This window comes from Salvelinus namaycush, unplaced genomic scaffold, assembly GCF_016432855.1.
Source record: "Salvelinus namaycush isolate Seneca unplaced genomic scaffold, SaNama_1.0 Scaffold6, whole genome shotgun sequence".
In the NCBI taxonomy this organism is placed as follows: Eukaryota; Metazoa; Chordata; class Actinopteri; order Salmoniformes; family Salmonidae; genus Salvelinus; species Salvelinus namaycush.
The window spans coordinates 737870-752225 of NW_024061308.1; the positions used below are offsets into that span (position 1 = coordinate 737870).

General features: G+C 46.3%; 1 protein-coding gene across 1 annotated transcript in view; it reads right to left on the reverse strand.

Annotated features, from left to right (window-relative positions):
• LOC120042001 (solute carrier family 45 member 3-like) overlaps positions 1 to 12722 on the reverse strand; it is a 64877-nt gene extending 52155 nt beyond the window's left edge. The window contains exon 1 of the mRNA XM_038986874.1: positions 12607 to 12722. The gene's annotated coding sequence lies outside the window, so the exon portion shown is untranslated. The remainder of the gene's footprint in view (positions 1 to 12606) is intronic.
• Between the last annotated feature and the right edge of the window lie 1634 nt (positions 12723 to 14356).

Below are 14356 nucleotides of genomic sequence, written 5' to 3' on the forward strand. Positions count from 1 at the left end.
TGTGCAAAAACCGACACAGACCTATCTGGTGCAGACAATCACAGAGACAGGAAACAAACACCCACAAAATCCCAACACAAAACAAGCCTCCTATATATGATTCTCAATCAGGGACAACGATTACCATCTGCCTCTGATTGAGAACCATATTAGGCTGGACATAGAAACAGACAAACTAGACACACAACATAGAATTCCCACCCAGCTCACGTCCTGACCAACTAAACACATACAAAACAACAGAAAACAGGTCAGGAACGTGACATGGACTGTGCCATCCCGGTGGCCTCCGCAATGAATTAGTCCACTGAGACAGGCGTGAATCAGACAGGTGTCTTGTGCTCCATGAAAAAAAATGTGCGAATGCCCGGCTAAAGAAATCTCGGTCGACCAACAGCCTATCGACCAAACAATCTACCAGTCGACTAAATGGGGTCAGCCCTAGTACACTTACTGTATAGCCCCTTCTACCACACTTCACTCAAGTAGTGTGGCTGGGGCTTTGTGTGTATTGCAAACATCTGGCCAAGTTCTTATCACCATGGGAAAAGGTCGGAGGACAAGACTCTGTGTTATCCTAGCTATGGGGCCCAGTCTCAGTTTGACACACCATGACAGCCATTAGTGTGGTGTGGGGTTTGATTTGAACAGCATCAGACTGAAGATGTGCTTCTCATTACTGGAGAATTTGTGCCTGGTACCCTCCCCTCCCTGCTTCCGTGAGAGTCAGGCCTGCAGCATTCTCTTCAGTCTCCTCAGATGCCAAGCCCATGAACACACTTTACCAAGTGGGCGAAACTGAGTAAATTCGCTTAATTGAATTATGCAGAGAGAGGGGGTGTAAGACTGCAATGAGGCACGAGGAACAGTTAGGTTTTGATTTCTCTCTCAACCAGGAAGTGATCATCGTTGTGTGAGTACTTCAGCCTACTCGCAAAAGCATTGGGGGATCGTGAGGGAGAGACAGATAGCTTTTCAATGGATACATAATTAGGCTCTGCTTATGTATGCTTATAACATTAGTGAAGAACCATATCATTAACCACTGTGTGTAATCAACAAAATAATGTCTAGCTACCCAACCACTAAAAATATATATTAATTACATATCGGGGTGGTTATTTTTAACACAAGCACAGGGACCACAAAGAATGCGGTGATTGACAGAGTCGAAAGCCTTGGCCAGGTCGATGAAGACAACTGCACAGTACTGTCTTTTATCGATTGCGGTTATGATATTGTTTAGGACCTTGAGCGTGGCTGAGGTGCATCTGTGACCAGCTCGGAAACCAGATTGCATAGCGGAGAAAGGTATGGTGGGATTCGAAATGGTCGGTGATCTGTTTGTTCACTTGACTTTCGAAGACTTTAGAAAGGCAGGGCAGGATGGATATAGGTCTGTAACAGTTTGGGTCCAGAGTGTCTCCCCCTTTGAAGAGGGGGATGACCGCGGCCGCTTTAAAATCTTTAGGAATTTCAGACGATACGAAAGAGAGGTTAAACAGACTAGTAATAGGGGTTGCAACAATGGCGGTGGATAATTTTAGGAAGAGAGGGTCCAGATTGTCTAGCCCAGCTGATTTGTAGGGATCCAGATTTTGCAGCTCTTTCAGAACATCAGCTATCTGGATTTGGGTGAAGGAGAAATGGGGGAGGCTTGGGCAAGTTGCTGTGGGGGGTGCAGAGCGGTTGGCCGGGGTTGGGGTAGCCAGGTGGAAAGCATGGCCAGCCATAGAGAAATTCTTATTGAAATTCTCGATTATCTCGTGTTGACTAGTCTCAGTGCAGTGGGCAGCTGGGAGGAGGTACTCTTATACTCCATGGACTTTACAGTGTCTCAAAACTTTTTGGAATTAGTGCTGCAAGATGCAAATTTCTGTTTGAAAAAGCTAGCCTTAGCTTTCCTAACTGACTGTGTGTATTGGTTCCTGACTTCCCTGAAAAGTTGCATATCGAGGGGACTATTTGAAGCTAGTGCAGTACGCCACAGGGTGTTTTTGTGCTGGTCAAGGGCAGTCAAGTCCGGAGTGAACCAAGGGCTATATCTCTTCTTAGTTCTACAATTTTTTTAGAACTAAGAAAGTCTTAGTTTTCAGAACTAAGAAAGTGTAAGTCTTTGCTAGGTAAAGCCCCGCCTTATCTCAGCTCACTGGTCACCATAGCAACACCCAACTGTAGCTCCAGCAGGTATATTGCACTGGTAATCCCCAAAGCCAACACTTCCTTTGGCCGCCTTTCCTTCCAGTTCTCTGCTTTCAATGACTGGAATGAATTGCAAAAATCTCTGAAGCTGGAGTCTTAGATCTCCCTCTCTAACTTTAAGCATCAGCTGTCAGAGCAGCTTACCGATCACTGTACCTGTACACAGCCAATCTGTAAATAGCACACCCAACTTATCCCCATATTATTACTTACCCTCTTGCTCTTCTGCACCCCAGTATCTCTACTTGCACATCATCATCTGCACATCTACCACTCCAGTGTTAATGCTAAATTGTAATTATTTCGCCTCTAGGGCCTATTTATTGCCTACTTCCCTACTCTTCTACATTTGCACACACTGTACATAGATTTTTATATTTTTCTTTTCTATTGTGTTATTGACTATACGTTTGTTTACATGTAACTCTGTGTTGTTATTTTGTCGCACTGTTTTGCTTTATCTTGGCCAAAAATACAAGGAGTCAGAGGTCATACATCGTCTTGTTTTATGAGGTGTTCACCCATGTGCATCAAACCCCACTTATGTGTCTCATCCTCTGGATACCAAAGTAAACACAAAATGTACATAGCGCTCTTCATCCTATCTCTAACACCGATGAGCACCTTCAAGAATCCTGAAAAGTCAGCCACGAAACACATCTACACTAAAGACATAGCAAAAAACAATAACAAAATAAAAAAACGGAGAAAACATAAAACAAGACGATGTAGAACTATCAGGTGGGACACAAAGGAGACTTTCCGAGCTAGGTTAGCTGTCATCTGGCTTGTTGATTTGGCCGATTAGAGAAGCCACAGCTAGACTGCATTTTCCTCATCCCAGCTGGCTACGACTATTAGAGGGAAGCTGTGTGGACTCTGACCTTGAGGACTGGAGAGGGCTGAGAAATGCTTTTGTGCTCCTCAGCTCCTCATAATGAATGGTCCAGTAGGAGATTTCATGGACCAGACGGCCCTGCTGTGAGTTATGGATGGTGATCCAATAATGTGCATTCCAGAACACAACGGTTTCCTGAATTACGGTGCAGGTAGTGGTTTGAGGATTGTTACCCTCTAGGGGCAAAACATCAAGAAATAACGAAAGAATACAACACTTCGTTTTTGCCATCACATTTGACTTTTACAGTGCGTTTCCCCACTCTTGTTACAACATATAATGTCATGATGTTTATTATGATTACAGCTGAAGGGACATCCAACTCAGCAATGAAAGCATGGAGCCTAATTGGTCTCTTTGCCCAAAGACAAAGCTAACTAAGAATATTCCACTGATTAAAGAAATGAACTCACGCTATGTAGCCTAAGACATTAACTCACACAGAGACAAAGGATAAAGGCCTAGACTTTGCTGCTTGGAGCCAGTCAGGTGGTGAAGATGGCCCAGTACATTACTGGGGCCATGATCCCACCCATCCAGGACATCTACTTTAAACGGTGCCACACACACACACTCACGCTACACACATCACAACTGCTACTACCAGACTCTTATTTTGCTATTGCTAATACTGCACAATTTAAACACTTGCCCCTAATTCTCCCTTCCCTGATACATGTGTAAATATTGCACTATAAATTGTGCCTTCCTGTATTATACTTATGTCTATTCTATTCTACTGAGCCATTTACTTTATGTTCGTATTCTTCTATTATTTGGTCGAGAAGGAACCGTGTATACCATGTGTATCCTGTACAGATGACTAATACAACTTTAAACTGACCCTAAACTAAACAGTGGCTCAGATTTCTTCCAAACCAAAGCAATCGTTAATATTCAAGTATGGTCAAAGATAAGGTCTCACGTGGACAGAAAATCAACAAAAGAAAACACTTCCTGCATTAAATTGAAGAAAAATGTATACAATACACAGTAATATTAGAGAACACAATGTCAAACAGTCACCCAACGAACAGTTCTTGTGCTGACGTTGCTTCCAAACTGCCTCTAGAAGCAACGTCAGCACAAGAACTGTTCGTTGGGAGATTCAAGAAATTTGTTTCCATGGCCAAGAAGCCGCACGCAAGCCGGTTGGAGTGGTGTAAAGCTCGCCGCCATTGGACTCCGGAGCAGTGGAAATGCGTTCTGTGGAGTGATTAATTACGCTTCACTATCTGGCAGTCCGGCAGACGAATCTGGGTTTGGCGGATGCCAGGAGAACGCTACTAACCGAATGCATAGTGCCAACTGTAAAGTTTGGCGGAGGAGGAATAATGGTTTGGGCTAAGACCCTTTGTTTCAGTGAAGGGAAATCTTAACCCTACAGCATACAATGACATTCTAGACGAATCTGTGCTTCCAACTTTGTGGCATCAGTTTGGGGAAGGACCTTTCCTGTTTCAGCATGACAATGCCCCCGTGCACAAAGCAAGGTCCAAACAGAAATAGTTTGTCGAGATCAGTGTGGAAAAACTTGACTGGCTTGCACAGAGCCTTGACCTCAACCGCATTGAACACCTTTGGGATGAATTGGAAAGACGACTACGAGCCAGGTCTAATCGCCCAACAGCAGTTCCCGACCTCACTAATGCTCTTGTGGCTGAATTGAAGCAAGTCCCAGCAGCAATGTTCCAACATCTAGTGGAAAGCCTTCCCAAAAGAGTGGAAGCTGTTTTAGCAGCAAAGGGGGGACCAACTCCATATTAATGCCCATGATTTTGGAATGAGATGTTCGACGAGCAGGTGTCCACATACTTTTGGTAATTTAGTGTATGATACGAGCATAGCATACAAGGCTTTAAACAGGAGGAAGAGCTTAGTGGAGTGAATAGCTTCTTAGCTACCACAACACTTTTTTCAGCTGCTCTTAGTGAAAGTGTTGAGCTAATTTCACTCACATGCTAAACTTATCTTAGAGCCAGACTTCAATAATAAATGCAGCTACAGTTAACATCATGGAGTAGCACGAGATACAGGCCTAGGGCTAGGCCAATATGTGTGTGTTTAAAGGTCTTGGGTAGCTTTAAGTAGCTTGCCGGGTGGGGTGTGATTTTCCTGCTCTCTACAGCATTAGAGAGCAGATTGCAGCTGGTCTAGCAGGAGCATTCGGGGTGAAGGACATTTTTTCCCAGGATGGAGCAGATGTGGCCCTAAGGAGATCAACCCAAGGCTCTCTGACTGGCTGCTACAGGCTCAGTGAACAACCATGGCCCAGTGTACTGTACATACTGTGTCTGTCAGTGTCTACCAATGTGTTTCATACATACGTAGGCCCTGCAGGCATATTCAGAATAGGAACTTGTAAAAATCCCTTTTGACAATGTGTTATTACGAAGGGATAATCAGCTTATTACTGAGCAGGCTGAGTGATTATTGGATGTTGACTCTTAGCCTAATACACGTTAATAACAGGATCATAAAACGTAACCCTCGTTAATTTCAATAGTTGTTAAATGTTAGGAAGGAAGAATAGGTTGGGAAGTGAGATGCTAATTTGCTGATGTTATAACTGGACTGTACAGAAACTAGCCGAGAACAGAGCAAGGACAGAAGAGGAGAGATAGACCCTGGCAATAGGACCGAAAATAATTCTGTATTTCGCTGAAACATTAATAACACTCTCAAGCGGCTTTTGCAGAGGGAAAGAGGCCTTTGTATGTCGGTAGAATCATGGCCACATAGACAATAAAAGTCCCTTTGTCATGATTTGAAGCTGTTTAAAATTGTTATTCTTTTTGTAAGTACTGTTGGTTTGGCCATTCAGTTCCTGGTAAGCGCAAAGCACCTGATATAGCCTAGAAAAAACCTTGGAAACTTTTAGCTGTAATTGACATTTATATGCATGTATTGTGACAACCTCTGTTTATAGAATGAGCCTAATGGAAAACCCAGTTCCTGTTATTTTGTTATTTTGTTCTCTGGACAGGGAAGTTTTAATAGAAACAGATAAAAAAAACACAGATAATTTGACTAATAACTCTACAGTTCTATGTGTAGCAATGGGAGCAGTTCTTTCAAATCTCAAACAGAGTAAATGTGTCACTCCAATCACTGAGTTGAAACTATAGGCCTAAGCATCAACAGGTGGATTGAATGTCTAGGATCCACCATCAAAAAATTATGTTTGATCTCCAGGAACGTATGAAATTGGACGGAATGACTTTTGATGAAGGTAAAATAGGAGGGCATAAGTATGAAAAGGTCAGTTATTGTGGCTTACTATAAAATAAGAAAAAAGTGGTAACACTAGCCTACAGTCTTGCATCAGCAGGTCTAACATTACAAATGTGAAGTTAATTACAGATTTATGGGGTAGAATTTATTTGGGACATTTGTGTCATGTGGCACTGGTGTAACGATCGTCGTAATATTCTTCCTCCTCCTCGGACGAGGAGAGGCGAGACGGGTCGGACCAATAAGCAGAGTGATTCGTGTCCATGATATTTTAATGAATCGAACTGAACACTTAACATACAAAAAACAACAAAACGTGACAAAACCGAAAACAGTCCCGTGTGGCACGAACACTGACACGAGATACAACCACCCACCAAAACACACGTGAAACCCCGGCTGCCTTAGTATGATTCTCAATCAGGGACAAACGATCTACAGCTGCCTCTGATTGAGAATCATACCAGGCCGAACACAAAACCCCAACATAGAAAAACACACATAGACCAACCCACCCAACTCACGCCCTGACCAACTAAATAAATACAAGAAAAAAGGAAAACAGGTCAGGAACGTGACATAACCCCCCCCTTAAGGTGCGAACTCCGGGCGCACCCGCATAAACTCTAGGGGAGGGTCTGGGTGGGCGTCTGTCCACGGTGGCGGCTCTGGCGCTGGTCGTGGTCCCCAACCCACCATAGTCAAACCCCGCTTCCGTGGTCTCCTCCCAATGGCCACCCTCCATGTCAAACCCACTCTACTAAAAGGCAGCACCGGACTGAGGGGCAGCTCCGTACTGAGGGGCAGCATCGGACTGAGGGGCAGCACCGGACTGAGGGGCAGCACCGGACTGAGGGGCGGATCCTGGCTGGCTGGCTCTGGCGGATCCTGGCTGGCTGGCTCTGGCGGATCCTGGCTGGCCGGCTCTGGCGGATCCTGGCTGGACGGCTCTGGCGGATCCTGGCTGGACGGCTCTGGCGGATCCTGGCTGGACGGCTCTGGCGGATCCTGGCTGGACGGCTCTGGCAGCTCCTGGCTGGACGGCTCTGGCAGCTCCTGGCTGACTGGCTCTGGCAGGTCCTGGCTGGATGGCTCTGGCAGGTCCTGGCTGGACGGCTCTGGCAGGTCCTGGCTGGACGGCTCTGGCAGGTCCTGGCTGGACGGCTCTGGCAGCTCCTGGCTGACTGGCTCTGGCAGGTCCTGGCTGGACGGCTCTGGCAGGTCCTGGCTGGACGGCTCTGGCAGGTCCTGGCTGGACGGCTCTGGCTGGTCCTGGCTGGACGGCTCTGGCTGGTCCTGGCTGGACGGCTCTGGCTGGTCCTGGCTGGACGGCTCTGGCTGGTCCTGGCTGGACGGCTCTGGCTGGTCCTGGCTGGACGGCTCTGAAGGCTCAGTACCGACGGACAGCGCTGGGCAGGCAGACAGTTCATACAGCGCTGGGAAGGCAGGCAGTTCAAACAGCGCTGGGCAGGCAGGCAGCTCAAACAGCGCTGGGCAGGCAGGCAGCTCAAACAGCGCTGGGCAGGCAGGCAGCTCAAACAGCGCTGGGCAGGCAGGCAGTTCAGGCGCCGCTGGGCAGGCAGGCAGTTCAGGCGCCGCTGGGCAGACGGCAGACTTTGGCCGGCTGAGACGCACTGTAGACCTGGTGCGTGGTATAGGCACTGGCTGCGCTGGAGAGGAGGAAAGCTCTGACAGCGCTGGACAGGTGGGAGCAGCTGGAGAGAGAACCCGGAGAGACAGCCTGGTGCGGGGGGCTGCCACCGGTGGACTGGTACGTGGAGGTGGCACCGGGTATACCGGACCGTGAAGGAGGACACGCGCTCTTGAGCACCGAGCCTGCCCAACCTTACCAGGTTGAATGGTCCCCGTAGCCCTGCCAGTGCGGCGAGGTGGAATAGCCCGCACTGGGCTATGCTGGCGAACCGGGGACACCATTCGTAAGGCTGGTGCCATGTATGCCGGCCCAAGGAGACGCACTGGAGGCCAGATGCGTTGGGCCGGCTTCATGACATCCGGCTCGATGCCCAACTTAGCCCTACCAGTGCGGCGAGGTGGAATAGCCCGCACTGGGCTAAGCACGCGTACTGGGGACACCGTGCGCTTTACCGCATAACACGGTGTCTGACCAGTACGACGCCCTCTCACTCCACGGTAAGCACGGGGAGTTGGCTCAGGTATCCTACCCGGCTTTGCCACACTCCTCGTGTGCCCTCCCCCAAGAAATTTTTGGGTCTGACTCTCGGGCTCCCAACCGCGTCGCCGCGCTGCCTCCTCATACCAGCGCCTCTCTGCCTTCGCTGCCTCCAGCTCCGCCTTGGGACGGCGATATTCCCCTGGCTGAGCCCAGGGTCCTTTGCCGTCCAGGATCTCCTCCCAAGTCCAGGAGTCCTGGGTTTTTTCCCACTGCTGTCACTGCCCGTTTGCACTCCGCTTGATCCTAGATTGGTGGGTGGTTCTGTAACGATCGTCGTAATATTCTTCCTCCTCCTCGGACGAGGAGAGGCGAGACGGGTCGGACCAATAAGCAGAGTGATTCGTGTCCATGATATTTTAATGAATCGAACTGAACACTTAACATACAAAAAACAACAAAACGTGACAAAACCGAAAACAGTCCCGTGTGGCACGAACACTGACACGAGATACAACCACCCACCAAAACACACGTGAAACCCCGGCTGCCTTAGTATGATTCTCAATCAGGGACAAACGATCTACAGCTGCCTCTGATTGAGAATCATACCAGGCCGAACACAAAACCCCAACATAGAAAAACACACATAGACCAACCCACCCAACTCACGCCCTGACCAACTAAATAAATACAAGAAAAAAGGAAAACAGGTCAGGAACGTGACAACTGGTATACAATTTACTTTGCCTGGCTCGCAGTAAACGTTCCAATTCATCCCAAAGGTGTTCAATGGGCTTGAGATCAGGGCTCTATGCAAGCCAGTCAAGTTCTTCCACGCTGGTCTCGACAAACCATTTCTGTATGGACCTCGCTTTGTGCACGGGGGCATTTTCATGCTGAAACAGGAAAGGGCTTTCCCCAAACTGGTGCCACAAAGATGGAAGCACAGAATTGTCTAGAATGTCATTGTATCCTGTAGGGTTAAGACTTCCCTTCACTCGAACTAAGGGGCCTGGCCCGAACTATGAAAAACCGCCCCAGACCATTATTCCTCCTCCACCAAACTTTACAGTTTACATTTTACATTTTAGTCATTCAGCAGATGCTCTTATCCAAAGCGACTTACAGTAAGTAGTAAGTGCATACATTTTCATACGTTTTTGGCACTACGCATTGTGGCCAGAGCATGTGAGCAGAGCGGAGCGAAGAGTGGAGCATGCCTAATTTGACTGGAGTGTGGAGCGAGATTTTCAAAGGTATAGGAGCTTTCACCTTCTCGCCCGCTCCAATTTCGCTCCAGTAGTGCTCACTTCACGAGCTCAGGTCATGCCCGCCCCAGCATAGCCCCTTGCTTTGCTACTGTCATGGAGTTCGCTAAATATTTTCATAAAGAAACTGGTAAAACACACAGTTACTAAATCAAGGTGACTTACAAAGATGAGAACCAAGAGGAAGAGAGGGAGTGCGGTGATGTAGTGTGGACAACTAATCATTGTGGAATCTGAAGACACTTATCCCAAAAGCATTATGGTGTACTTAACTACGTGCACATGCTAAAAGAAAGGAACGAGGTGGGTCGTTAACCAAGTGTGTCATTGTAGCAAAGTATTTTAAAACAAAAAATCTGATCTCTTAAAAGTTTAGTTCATCTTCGTTTTATTATCTATACAATGGGCCATAATTGATTTTGGCCCAATAGGCCTGGCATATTCCCAAGTTCAAGGAGCTTTCCGTTTTGATTGGGTTATTTTGCCTAAAAACCTCTACCTATATACACAAATTGTTAAAAAAAACTTTGCATCTCTGCCCAGCCTGGCAAGAGTGGCCAAAGGGGTGTTTATCATCCCCAGTGGCTTTGCAAGTTTGGAGAGGATATTCTGCTGCTCTCCAGGCACCATCACATGAGCCAGAAGCCACAGACTGGCCAGACTCGTGTTTCTAAAAATGTATTCTAAAAATGAATTCAAAGGCACTAAGTTATTTCATGTTTAATTTGTATTTAATTCTAAGTAAGTAAGTCACAACCTATATGCGCAAGGTATAGACTATAATAATTTAATACAATGAAATGTTGTTTAAATGCTGAGCTCTTTATGTCCCCACCAGCCTACTGTGTCGCACTTGCAAATGCTTCACAGTGTATTTCTTTTTAACGTATATGTAACAGTATAGCTTCCATCCCTCTCCTCACCCCTACCTGGGCTTGAACCAGGGACCCTCTCCACACAGACAAAAGTCACCCATGAAGCATCGTTACCCATCGCTCCATAAAAGCCGCGGCCCTTGCAGGGCAAGGGGAACAACTACTTCAGGTCTCAGAGCGAGTGACGTCACCGATTGAAACACTATTAGCGCGCACCACCGCTAACTAGCTAGCCATTTCACATCGGTTACATATAGTCTTGAAATAATTGAAATAATATAGCCTAAATAATTCATTTTCGTTCCTTCTCAGGCTCCCTGTCTGGCTCCTAGCCTATTTAAAGTGTTTATATGCTGTTAAATATGACATATAGGCTATTTGAAATTATGTTCACTTCTAACATTCACCTTTTCATGTTTATTCAAATACTTTTAATTAAAATCCATATGGTTTAGTTTCAATACTTAAAAAACAATTGGTAGGTCCAGGTAGTCACAAAAATAGATGGGTGTTGGTTAAATTGTTATTTTAATCAATGGAGCGAATTTGGAGCGGGAGTTTTTTTCTCCTGTGAGCACAGAGCGGTTTTTAGGAAAGGACAAGGAGCGCAGGTGAGCAATGAGCGGGATTTCCAACCCCTCAACTCCGCACATGTGTTCTAATTGGGGCAGGTAGCGTTCTCCTGGCATCCACCAAACCCAGATTCGTCTGTCGGACTGCCAGATGTTGAAGCGTGATTCATCACTCTAGAGAACGCATTTCCACTGCTCCGGGGTCCGATGGCGGCGACCTGTACACCACTCCAGTCGACGCTTGGCATTGCGCATGTTGATTTTAGGCTTGTGTGCGGCAACTCGGTCATGGAAACCCATTCCATGAAGCTCCAGACAAAGAGTTATTGTGCTAACGTTGCTTCTGTAACGGATGTGAAATGGCTAGCTTGTTAGCGGTGGTGCGCGCTAATAGCCTTTCAATCGGTTACGTCACTCGCTTTGAGACCTTGAAGTAGTGGTTCCCCTTGCTCTGCAAGGGCCGTGGCTTTTGTGGAGCGATGGGTAACGATGCTTCGTGGGTGACTGTTGTTGATGTGTGCAGAGGGTCCCTGGTTCGCGCGAGGGGACGGACGTAAAGTTATACTGTTACACTTCCAGAGGCAGTTTGGAACTTGGTAGTGACAGTTGCAACCAAGGATAGACGCTTTTTCTGTTCTTCACAGCTGAGCCTGTGTTGCTCCTAGACATTTCCACTTTACAATAACAGCACTTAGAGTTGACAGGGGCAGCTCTAGCAGGGCAGACATTTGAAGGAACTGACTTGTTGGAAAAGGTGGCATCTTATGATGGTGCCATGTTGAAAGTCACTGAGCTCTTCAGTGAGGCCATTCTACTCTAAATGTTTGTATATGGAGATTGCATGGCGGTGTGCTCGATCGTGCACATCTGTCAGCAACGGGTGTGGCTGAAATAGCCAAATCCACTAATTTGAAGGCGTGTCCACATACTTTTGTATATATAGTGTACTTCCAAATGGCTCCTCCCCCTCACCCATGTGTCAAAACAGCAGTGCCAAATGTTTACAGCGAAGACAAAATGTACGCAATCGTTGCTACCATGGCACAATATCAATTCATATAAATCAAAGTAGCCTATATGGCAACCAAGCCTGTATAAAACATCAGGACGTCAAAAGCCACAACGTCGTGATCATTTCGACTGGAACATCATTATCACATTGATTTAGGTTCGATAGACATACCATAACCGCGAGAGGACTTGAAAGCATTATGTTTTTCAAAAGCAAACTCATGCAGTGGGTACAATTTTACATTGTATAAAGCGGAAGTTATAAAGATACAATGAATACGATTCACGTTAGTAGTCCAGTTATAGCGAGCTGCGGCGCTACATTTGGAATCAAGCGGAAAGTATGTGGCACACCAAAAAAATACAAGAACGGCAAATTATTAGATAGAATAGCAAAATACTGTCGGCCTACCTTTTCTACAAAACTCCCGTAAATCTATGCAGCAACTTGTCCACTATTCTTGATGTTCAGTCGTTGCCCAACTTTTAGGAACTTGGGACTCTGCTGTGACGTTCAGGGATACTATGGAGCGGGGAACAGAGGAGAGAGATTATGGGAGGATGGAGGCGACTGTTTTCGGGAGGAATGCTGAGACGCTCAATGGTAGGCTAGACTTCATTCTGGATTTTATGAAGCCGATATTTTTTCTACAAAGTATCCTCCTGTTTGATTTTTCGCTCCACTTGTAATAATATGATGACACGATGTATCAACTATCAATTATACGATGTAGTATCAGATACTGACTCAATGTAACATGGACAGTTGAATCACTTTATTTTGAGGGTCAAATGTGTGTTGAACTCAACAGGGCATTTGTGGCTTTAAAGACGCAACCTGCATTATTTCTAAATACTGACTCAAACACAGAGGGGACACATACTGTATTTCACAACTATTTTATATTACACTCCCTCTACTTCATTGTCAAACAAGTCCAGAAGACATGTTGAATGCCATCTGAACCATCATGTTGCCTGACCAGAGGTTTAAGGAGTTGGGGAACTAATAACACTAGGAAGCCAAAGCAGGCAGAGTTGAATAGCCTTGTGGTCACCTCCATGCTTTGTGTAATGCAGTCACATCTAGCCCCCTGGAGGCCATTCCCTAGACTTCAATTACAAGCTGGTGAGGTTGGGAACATTCCATTAAAATTCATTTTCACTTCATTTTCACTATAATTGTTTTAGTTTCTTATAGTTTATATGCATGACCATCATAAGCTTGTGTCAAGCATCCACATGGGCAAAAGTACCAGAACACCAAACACTGTTGTTGGCTTCTCTGAGCCAATAGAGGAGTCTCTTCTGGAGACACGATGTATTGTGCTATTCAGAGGGGGTAAAACTTCACTGAGTAGCTCATGTCTGTGTAGTAATTCAATAGGAATAGCATTGTATTAACACATTGTTGAATGATCCTTATTCAACTTGTACTAACAATAACCCCTAAACTCAATTTCTACACAATAACAAAGCAATTATTAAATTGTTTTACTAAAGATATAAGCTCAAGATACAGTACAAGTTCATTCTCAGAGGAGTTAAATATGAACCCTGCTTGGTAGAGAAGAAGCCCCACTTTCCCATTGCTGAGAGGAATCATGTCTTCGGAAACAATTATTTGCAGCTTTGATTGAATAGGGCCATGTACTGTAGGTTTCACTGTTGTGTGTACCTGAACCCAGGAACCTGATCAGCCAATCAGCCCCCTAGGGGGTCAGCTGCTCCAGGGATTTGCTGTCCTCATCAAAGGACGTGTGTGTGTGTGTGTGTGTGTGTGTGTGTGTGTGTGTGTGTGTGTGTGTGTGTGTGTGTGTGTGTGTGTGTGTGTGTGTGTGTGTGTGTGTGTGTGTGTGTTGCTCTGATGGCCAGGCTGCCTTGCTGCACACAACACTAGGGAGGAGGGACAGGCACGGGGTCCGGCCGGGGAATGATGCTGCTGAGTCGGCACCATGGTCCCTCTGCCCCAGGGAACCCAATACTTAAGGCCACCAAGACCAATGCCAAGAGTGCCAGGCATTCAGGTACACATTTACGTAGGGTTTTGCGGGTTCTCACCACTGCAGTACGGTATAAACAGTACAGCAGGTTTTAACACGACACCGACTTGGGAGCTCTGAGGAGAATGGCCACAGCCATCTGTTTTTCACTTGAAAGAA